Genomic DNA, 11,472 nt, shown 5'->3' on the forward strand with positions numbered 1-11,472 from the left:
GTAAAAAGCACTTACACCTGCGTGCGCGGGCATCATTGCCATCAGGCCGGTACAGTCCCAATCTGAAGGGGTCTTGTTCTTGACCAACGAGATTCATGTAGTCGCAAAGTGGCGGATACCCATGCTGCTTTCCGAGAACCAAACGGGAAAAATAATAGTGAAAAAGGAAAAAGTAAAGCTTTCTAGTGCAATACTGTGAGCTCGGCAGGCACAGGAAAGGCAAACTAAGGACTGCATGCCGACCTATGTTTGGTATCCAAGTGAATGTTGGCTCTCCACATGGATTTGTTGGCGCGGCGCCCAGAGACATCTTCAGAGGGAAGCTTTGTTTAATTTTTTGTTTCATCATTACTCGCAGCCTGCCCTGCGTGACTCGTTTAAACGGTGGTCCCAGCGCGTCATTTCTGCAGTTGTCTTTCCTGACAATTACCACAATGAAAAACCACACCATTTTAAAGCGCAAGCATCGTAATCTGAAAACAAACGCCTTCATAATACAACTCATCAGATTGCTATTGTTATTTACTTAGTTTTACCGATCTGTACAATCTAGAAAGCATCACCAATGACGCATCACGAAGAAATTAACGCTCAATCAAAATAAATGCAAATATACTCAATTGACTCGAAAGCGTATATCAAGAAGCTCAACATACGGTTTAAATTCCAATCCTTTGGAAAAAGCTTCCGAATCTAAATTAATGGGCGTACATACTAAAATATGACATTTTACATTCCAAAACGTACATTCCAAAACGCTTCTCGCAAGTTTCCGTCTATTTTTTTTCTGGTCGCCCCCTTTGTTGGATGCTCTGGTCGCCCCCTTTGTTGGAAGGCCAGAACATCTGCATACCGACTCGGCAGGGATGAGGCGCTCATAAACCCAGAGAAGGGGAAGAAAGACGGCGCGCTCGGAAGGAAAGACATTTGTACCCCGGCTCCAGTAGTTTCCCTTCCTTTTCCATCAACCGAGGGACCCGCGGACGACACTTGGTGACACAGTGTCAAAATTACTTCTAGCACCACGCAGCATTGCAGTTAACTTCGGAAAAGCATTGTATTGTAAATTTAAGACTACACAGCACTGGAGTTATGAAAAGTGGAGCTTATATTTTAAACAGACGACATGTTTTGTTTCAGCGGAACTGAGTAATGACGTAATGTCTGTCGTACGGAAATAGTGAATTAAGTTTACATGCTTATGTTGTCGTTGGAACAATTAAATTAAAATTGAGCAATCGAACTCAAGCAATGATACATGTGTCTGTTTGACAACTATGTAAAAGAACCAAGAAATAACCCTACTCGTGCTCTGTGCAGCTTTTTGCGAGAGCAGTGGTGGTGGCGTCTATGGGGGGATTATCCTTACTCTGGTCTGTCGGCAATTCCGCGACCTGAGTTCTTAAACTTGAACATCGTGTTTCTACCACACTTTGCTAAAGCCAAAGTTCACGAAAAATTCGAGAGTGTTTTTTGTCACTGCTGGCCGCTCAGTTCACGAACGCTCAGCGTGCACAAAGCGACAGACATCGTCTAACAAAACGTTGTTTGTTTAGCTTGTACCGTGTGTTTCACCCCCGTCACAAAACTCGTGAAGAGCGCAGCTATCCGTGATGGTTGATTCATATCAGACACGAAACCCGTACTAGCATTACGTCTATGAAACAGCTAGTTCACTCAGCCACAGCAAAGGCAGGTGAAAGCAATTATAGGATATTAGCGGCAACCTGCAGCTCCCCTGAATGATTTTTGAGATTGGTCCTCACGGACCAATCTCAAAAACCTAACCGACGCCCTCATTTCCTTCACCCAAAGATGCTTCCTCAAGCACTCGGTATCCCTGCTTTTAGCATCATTGACTGCATAATTCCTTTTATAAACTTTAATTTGGCTTCTCATCACCGGTGTTAATTTGAGTTTACTAAAGTGGCGCTTTAGGATAGTTGGTATTACACAACGAAAATATGCGCCTCTGCGTGTAGAGACATGGAACCCTGTCACTGTGCCCTTCTTTCCCGGGGTGCATCGCTTCTCAACCTCCTGGAGACTCCTTTTGCAAATCTTACAACTACAGTTGAACCCTTTTATAAGATACGTGCACTAGGGAGCAGTTTTTTTTATCTCCAATATCAGAGGTCCCTTATAAGCAGGGTATACAATCGAATTTTCTAACCAGACCCTATTTCGACCTAGGCATCCTATGGGTAAAACGCGCAAAATGGAAATGTATATGCTTTAGCATAAGCGTTATTATCGCTTTCATTTACATACTGCATTTACTTGATTGACCACCACACACTGAACATACTTCACAACTTTCTTGTTATTTGCCAACAGCGTTTGCAGCGATTGCAAAGTGCCATCGCGATGTGACGTGGCACCGCTGCTAGCAATTCCCAACTCCGGAAAACATTCTGTGTCTCATAACACTACAAGAAACCAAAGTAAAAAAGAAAAAGCTCCATGTTATTGTGAACGTAGCCAGCTTAGCAATAAGGTGCTAGAAGCAGCCAGAACTATAAAATATCACCAGCAGAAATATCACTCGGAAAGTTTTGCTTGTTTGTCAACGGGTAAGATCGGCTGTGAGTAACAAACTTGTGAATGTAGCTACTGAGATGAAAAATAAATAAAAAGCCAACAGGGCATTTCTGAGTGAAGTTGAAACCATGGTGAAATAGCAACCATAGCAGTTTATTTATCTTATTTATTTATTTTTTATTGTTGATTTGGCTTGGCTATGCCTTGCTTTCTAGTCACAATGGTGTGTCTAGGTCAGCAGTACCAGCTGAACGCTTTCTTCGCATTTACCGGATAGATTGTTCATATTGGAAAGGTACAGCGCAAAAAGACACAAGACGAACTGTCGCAACTGTGTAAAAGATGAAAAGAGAAAGAAAACAAAAAACTGCCGCCCTTTAGTTGCGAACACTAAGATTTTATTTCGACACCGAGATAAGACAACAAGACAGCTGATGGAAGCCTACTTGATCAGAAAAAGACAGTCGCAATGTTTAAGCTCACCTTTGGTTATATTAGTAGATAAGGAGGTGTCTTTCCTGAACAATTCATAATCTTGGCCTTAGTTTTCACGGGAGATGGGAGGAGAACATTCCCCAAAAATCTATCATCTGGTGTTTATGACGTATATGTTTTGAGCCCGACTTGCAATGGGCTTCACGCAAGTGCTATAGGCTTCTTGTAATCGCTTGAAAGACGTATCAAAATGTGTTTCTTTCCAATAAATTTAGTTGCGAGTCAGCGTATGTCTATCCGGCATCTTCTTTTCGCCTTGTGTCTTTTTGCGCTATACCTTTCCAATGTGAACCAATACCCAATTGTCTAGCCTTCTTCGGATAGCCTGTTGGTTTTGCTGAAAGTCAACGTAATTGACAATTCCTGCTGTATTCTTCTAACTAGCGGACACAACATCTACGGTATATCCCTGATAGGAAGCTCCAATAATTGGAGAACAAAGCGGCACTCCCGGTAAGCTCGCGCAGAAGCTCGCATTTGCAGTCGCGCTTGTGCTCCTCGCGGCAAGCCTGAGGAGCTCATCTACGTTGCATTCCCACTGCAGGTGCTTCTTTTAGTCATTTGATAGGCGACTGACTCGTTTTTTTTTTTTTACTGAAGTTGTAATTAATCGTGATGACGCAAGCGTGTCTCTCTTTTTTGTTTTCACAATAGCTGTAACTGAACCTGGCGATCGATGGTGCCGCACCTAATGTAAAAATGTCTGTTACAAGCGAGACTGAGTATACCCAAACTCAAAGCTAACTTGTCCTTTATAGCCGACTGCCTTCTACATCGAATGTCTGTTAAAGCAAAGGTTCAATTAATAAATTTTATATGGCAGCCATCCATTTGGGTGAACGATGTTTCTTATATCCGACTACCTGTTATATCCAGCCTTTTATGACTGGGTTCGACTTCATAAAATCAACATTCTGTGAACGAAGACATCAACAATTATTTGCCTCTCCCATAATCGACAGTAAACGTAAGCATGAAACGATTTGCCGCTCCAGGATGGACTCGGTGCCTTCTTGAGACTATCAGTTTGGGCTTGCTTGTAATACATGATATGGAATCATAAGCGCACTTGCAGGCGAGAACCAGGAAGGACAGGATACACACGAGCGCTAACTCACAACAATTTGCTTCAACTCACAGAGGCATATAGCATACCGATATATTGTGGAAAAAGTACTTAGAGCGAATTGAAAGGTGTCCTAATGATCGCCTCCCTGAACACCGCAGGAATGGGTGTGCACAAACATCCGCCGCGCGCCCTTCGTGTGTTGATGGCCGCCCAAACAGTTTCGTTTCTTTTGTACTTTTTTCTTTCTTTTTTCCCATGCTCACTCCACGTGCGTGGCGTCCGCTTCTCTTCCTTCCTTAATTGTTTGTTCGTTTTTCGTTTGTTCGCTTACGTTCTCTACCCCCCCCCTCCCGCCCCTTTTCGCCTTGCGGTTATCTTCGCGAGGCGTACTAACAAGGAGTTCTGCGTACGCGACTCAATTTGTTTCGTTTGTATGTTGGTTCCCAAACAGGCACTCTATGTGCTCGGCCTGGTCCGCAGCACTCTAGGCCTATGGCTCAAAGTTGGCAAAAAGAATCAAAAGTAGAGTGCAGCGCTCAGATACCAGCGATTGACGATAAAGGGAAGCAAAATTAAACGAGAACCCATTGGTCATATAGTATCCCAACAAAAATTGTCATGGAAGTTCGGCTCCAGGTGGAGCTCCAGACAGAGCCGGTTTGTGTGTATGCAATGGTGCGCCGATGAAAATTAAAGCACAATGAGGGGCTCGTAATGAGATACATACAAAGGGAGCCAACAGCCACTACCCACACAAATAAAAAACAAGGTGTGAGTTTGTGTGTGTATGTGTGTGTGTGTGTGTGTGTGCGTGCGTGCGTGCGTGCGTGCGCGCGCGTGTGTGTGTGTGTGTGTGTGTGTGTGTGTGTGTGTGTGTGTGTGTGTGTGTGTGTGTGTGTGCGTGTGTGTGTGTGTGTGTGTGTGTGTGTGTGTGTGTGTGTGTGTGTGTGTGTGTGTGTGTGTGTGTGTGTGTGTGTGTGTGTGTGTGTGTGTGTGTGTGTGTGTGTGTGTGTGTGTGTGTGTGTGTGTGTGTTGGGGGGGAGTTCATCAATGCGAAATAAATAATGCAGCGTCATTGGAAAACTTATTATAAAGAAGAAGAACAAAATACGTATGCAAGCTGTGGAATTCGAAACAGTGAGCTCTAAATTTCAAGCTAGAAGTAGAAATTAGCCGAATTCTTGGGACATCGAGCAGCATTATTGAATTGGCATTTCATTTTTAATATTGCGGCGCAGTATGGATTCGGCGGCTCGTTGCCGTTACGGAAAATACCTTACGCCGGTTTTCCACACCTCACACACGTTTTAAAAGCCTCTACTGTGCTTTTCTTAAATAAAGTGGTAATAAATGCGATCTGGAGAGTGGTTGCAGTTTCGTTCACTTAGCTTTCGTTTTGGTTTTTTTTATGTATAAGTGGAAAGTAATCTGAGACTAAATGAATTACATATCGGAAGTAATTGTAATTTAACGTGAATAATTTTCGGAGCCGTAATTGGTATTGTTTTTTTATTCCTTTTGAAATGGTATTTTCCCGTGTATGCATCGGCGGCATGTACTAATATATGCAATTATATACCTTCTAATATTTGCTAGGTTACGCGTGGCGAGAGTTTTTATCGCCGAGGCATGCTCCATATTATTATGGCTGGGACTGTACATACAACGCGCCAGTGCAGCCAGTGCCAGCCTTGCCGACTCGACTTCCTCGCTGCTCCGCTCGGACAGTGGAGACTGCGGCGGCGAGCAACCGCGCGATGATGCGAGTGGTGAGAATGCGAGGGACTGTTGCCCGCGCGTGAGCTTCGTCTCCCCGTGGTGGTGGACGGTCGTCGAGCGTCCAAAAAAAAAACGGAGGGTGGGGGGCGCGAAAAAAAAAATGAAGTGTGTGCCCTAGCAAAAAAACAGTATGAGTCACAATAACCTCATACAGATTTCTCATACTAAACTGATACAAGTCTTATACAACCTCATATATTTCTCATACGTTGATATATATTTCTATGAGAATATGTGAAATTTATACGAGTCTTGTATGAGAAATCTGTATGAAGTTATTGTGACTCAAAGGATTTTTTTCGCTAAGGCATGGTGCAGAGTCTCCTTTCCGAAGCGACGTAAAAAAGCCCCACCGCTGAGCCCGGCAGCTCTGGCCGGTACTCGTGCCCTCCCTTAGGCGAGAGGGAAGGGAAGAAGAACAAGGAAAGGAGGAGTTCAAGGTGGTACACCGCGGGGTGCCAGTTTGCCGAACTAAAGACCCGTGTCCCGGAAAGCTGGGCATGTACCGCTAACTGAAAGAATGAAAGCTGTGTAATCATTGCAAGAGAAAAACGAAGGCTATTCCAGTCATTCCATATGGGCGGGACAAACGAATTTGAGAATATTTTCATATTAGACGTGCAGTTGCACCTTTATGAACATAATCTAAACAGAAATACATGAATGAAGGTGGAATGAGCAGTTCATAATGAAAAGTGTGGTGAATAATCTTGTGAAAAAGGCAAAGTCATGCGAGCTTATGTCGTTATGCAAGGGGTAAGTGGTTTAGATCATGGTTCACTGCAGATATCCATGAAATCAATTATATTTAGAGAATATAATTTGGGCCGTGTTGTTGTATTCATGTTGAGGTGGTTAATCAATTATCTGCTGCCGGAATCTCAATTTACTATGCATAATCTAATTGCGGACGGACGATTTTTTGTGGAAAAGATGTTTAGTGTCCGAAGAGAAAGTTGCGTTTTGAATATTCTAGCCTACGGTTAGGTTTGTTGATTATACATTTGACATGACTTTTGTAGCGGAGGTTATTAGTATGTGTTCCGTGGTACTTGTATGAGATGACAGATTCAAGAGCGATATCGTTAAGGTGATAAAAGGTAAGGTGCTAGACCGTTCTGGATTTATACGCATGAATTAACATTTGTTAACGTTAATCTTCATTTGCTATGTTATAATAATAATAGCACATTACAAAAGAATTTCTACTTGCATTTTTTAGAAATAAATGCTGTGTGGCGTCCAAAATGCTGTGTGGCGTTTGACGACTGCTTTTTAAAGGTAATTCTGTCTAGAACGTATCACTGGAGCGACAGTATTATCAAGCTTATTTACCCTGTGCGGCAGCATATCAGACTGTAAGCAAAACTGCGCGATGCAATACACCCAGCTTGCCTTTTGGCGGCGTCTAGATTCATAACACAGGTTATTCTGGGAGTTTTAAAAGTAGACTGCCTCCGTAATGACGCACCATACTTTATCACACACTTCTTCAAAGCGCTGGTAAACGTTTAATGAGCAGCCACCGCTTCTGATGCTCTGCGAAGTGAGAAAAATGTCCCAGTATGTCATTCCCGGTATGTCATGTTTACATGTATTTCTAAGCGTCTCCCTCCCAACTCGCATTCCCATATGTTTCGCGGTGTTTTAAAGATACTTTGCCTCGCTAAAGAGATTTTATATTTTCACTATCTATTCTAGGGTGTTCGTGGTTGCCTTGTGTCAAATAACAACATCATAGATGCCACATAAAAAGAGAAAACTGCTTTGAAATTTTTCAGTTCCATGTATTTCTATGGGCACTAACCCTACTTTTCATCTCCAGTCGGCTGCGGCGCCGCGAGCACCCCCTTGGTTTGTAAACACTATGTTGGACCATAGAGACCGAGAAAAATACGAATTATGTTGAAACATAAGCTTGCTGTGCCATTTTCAAATACCAGGAAGTGCGTTGAGTTCGTTCTTTGATATATTTTCGTGTTCATAAGTCAGACAATTTATGTGTATATAAATAAACGCGATGGCGGATCAGCAAAATAACTTAGGTCGAACTTCTGCGAGTTGTACGCTTCGGTGTGGTAGTGCGTCTGACAAGTAAAATAAGCAGTAGTCATTATTGGGCGAGTGGGAAATAGTTCATATTGTGGAAAAGCGCAAACGGCGCAGAGGACCAAAAAAGAGAGCACGATAGGGGGCTCGTGTCACCGTCTGTTTTCTCGGACCTTTGCCTCTTTTGTGCTTTACCACAATATGAAAAACCAAACACGTTGTCTGTAGCTAGGGCATGATTGTGGATCCTAGTTTTTTTATTAATACTGTAAGCCTTCTTCAGACTCATACAGGAGTTGGTCAGGTCACTCGTACAGAGCAACAGTACAAACAAAAAAGAGCACGATAAAACTGGAAAAAACCGACACTCAAATAACATCATTTTCACTAGCGCAAAAACGTTCAAATTTTTGGAAAAAAAGACATCGGTGTTGGTAATGTTAACAATTGCACTTGGTAACGCATTCCACATTTCAATTTGCTTTAGGAAAAACGGCTATTTAAACGTTTCACAAACCGCCCAGAGTTGTGTAATACAATAATTATGGTTACCTCGGCTGGAGTGCCACTGGAGTGTTGTCAGGTACTCCTCCTTAACTGTGTTAAATATATTACGATAAAGTTTGAAAAGGAGCTTCATTGGAACCGCTTTCCGACGGCAAAATAAGGTTGGTATCTGTGTAGGGATGCGCATGGCTCTTACCCTTTGATGACGTCAGTATTTTGAATTTGTGAACTGTAGTGTCTTCAACTGAATTTGTACTAACTTTTTGATCAGGTACGCTTGATTGGATTCCCAGTATATATTCGCACACACTCGAATAGGTCAGACTAATGCTTTGTAGGCTGTTAATTTTACACGCGGTGGAGCCATTGCTAGTCTACGGCGAAGAAAAGCAAGCTGTTTGAACGCGCTCTGTGTCGATGTGTGTGTTCCACTTCTGGTCTTGTATTAGTGTGTTCCCCAGATATTCTGCTTTAGCTACATGTGGTATCAGGGAACCACATTTGTGGTTGTAGTGATGTGTGCGGATATGACGGAACCACGTTGTCAGCCGCGCGACTAGAGGGATGGTTATATCGAGATTTTATTTTTTGTCTGCCTTCCCAGAAACAATAAATAAAACGCTTTAACCATTTTTAGCTTTTCTAAGCATAGATACGCAGGTAGAAGCATGATTAAGCAGATGTATGCCTAAGTTGTGCTTAGGTCAGCTCTCCCTTTTGATGCTTCGACATCTTTAGGTAAGTATTGAAACAGTGATGTAGGATTTCTGGAAATCAGCCGGCATTATTATCTTAAGCAGCAAGGAAGTTAACGAATCATTTAGTGTCTTAGTAGAAGGTAGGGGTCACAAATCTGTGTTGGGGCCAGTTTATTAGCGAGATGAAAAAGATAATCAAGATGACATTTGAGAAGCTTTGTGAGGGGCGTCTTGGCATTTATAAGAAGCGGTTGCCAAAATGGCACAGTATTCTAAAACAGTGACCACCAAAACGTATTTAATTTTGGCATAATTCAAAGCACTAAGGCAGATAGTTTGCTCACGCGGCTACACCAAAAAAGCTTCACGGCCATCTCGACGAAATCTATTAATGTGGCTCGTAATCCTTCTGAATACAAAGGCCTCAATTTTATGGCAGAGATCCTGCATTGTGAAAAAATATTCATAAATTTGATCCCACACATTGAAAACCTGTTGCGTTGGGGTGTGGCGCAATGGAGGAGGAGGAGGAGGAGGAGGAGGAGGAGGAGGAGGAGGAGGAGGAGGAGGAGGAGGAGGAGGAGGAGGAGGAGGAGGAGAAAAAGAGGGCGGAAGGCGGGGATGTGAACCAGAAATAATTCCGGTTGGCTACCCTGCACTGGGGAAGGAGAATGGGGGATTAAAGGGGGATTGTTGAATAGGAGAGGAGGTGAGAAAGTTAGAGGCTGTCAGTCAGGCTAGTCTGTCTTAAAAAGCGAAGTGCCTTGTAGGCTTTGAACGCAGATGACTTTTGTGGCCATGGTCCCAAGATCTTCCCTTCCTTTAAGAGGTGAGCATCGAGACGATCCAATGCAGTACGTAGCGTATGTCTTTCAGTTAAAAAAAAAAACAGGGCGCTTAATGAATATTACAGAAAATATGAGCATGCGCTCACTAGTGGGTATTTGATGAGAATGCCAGTTGGTAGTAGCGCTTGGTTTTCGTCTCATGTGTCTCTTACACAACTTTGTCAAAGTAATTAGGGCTAAGCACTATAATGTGAAGGAACCGCCAACAACACGCTATATGGACCGACATGAAATCATTTTTACAGAATTCACATAAAACGTAATGACCACCCGCCTTTCACTAGATTTGTGGATTTATTTGCACTCATGGTGCCGTTAGTGTCTTCCCTGAACGGGCCTTCAAAGTAAATATGTGACAAGAAAAAAAAAGGTAACCTCTACTGTACATTAAAATAATGAAATTATAAATTTTTTAATATTAGCTCACACGACTGCCACGAAACGTTGGTTCAACAGCTCTCTGAGAGTCTACGTTTCACAAAAGGTTCTCTAAATTTACTCGATCATTCGGTGCATTGCCTTCTGTAATTGACAGAAATTGAATCCTTGCAATTTTCTTTGTTAACGCTGCAATTTCTAGTCGGCCATTAAAAGCCATTCTTCTTGGCTGCTTATATTTTACAATTAAAATTTGTGTTCATATTACTATCAGTCCATAAGAACTCGGAAAGGAATTCTAGCACAAATGATTAAGGAAATTAGTGTGATCACCGCTATTGCGACAAGCATGTTGTAAGAATTTATTCACTGAATATTTAAGATATCACAATTATAATAGTGAGATAAATTTATAATTATCTGTTTTTAACTGGTTAAAATTATTGAGAAACTGCGGTCGTATTCCTAATAAGATCATATTTCCATTTAATCTGCTAGTCCAGAGGTTACAAATAAAGGCAAACAATATCACCACATTGCTTAGTCTATCCCAGATATAACGGTGACCAAACACGCAGACTCCTTTCTTATTACTGCCAATTTGGGAACACCAACTAAAGCGATTTTTTGCTTCAGTCCGGCTACGTACCGAGTAATCAACGCAAGCTTTAGGTACCATATTCGGCCGCACGGAAGTAAGAGGTCATGGGCGCGCTTTCGGTACACATCTTAATTCAGGAAATAAAAGGAACTTTCTGGCACAGAATTGTCGTCGCCTCAAAGCTCACATCCTAATACTAATTTTCTTCTCAACGGCCACCTGATGCATAGGAGACTCAATGCAGCTTGTAAAGACCGCTATTAAAATTATTCTATAAGCGGTGGGGGGATGGAGGGGGGAGGGGGTGGCGAGAACCCGCCTTGATGCCGTACCAGTTGGAAATGCCACTTTGCCTTGAAACACCAATTGCCTGATGCGAGGCAGGCGGTAAATTTTGTAATTGTTCTTTTTTGGACGATATGAATCATTGGGTAACTCGCTGAATAATTTCGCCTCTATTATCGCTTCCCTAGAGTAAAAGAAGTTCGATGTGTTCTCTTCACTTCT

This window comes from Amblyomma maculatum, chromosome 4, assembly GCF_055883805.1.
Source record: "Amblyomma maculatum isolate TAMU_Amacu chromosome 4, ASM5588380v1, whole genome shotgun sequence".
NCBI lineage: Eukaryota > Metazoa > Arthropoda > Arachnida > Ixodida > Ixodidae > Amblyomma > Amblyomma maculatum.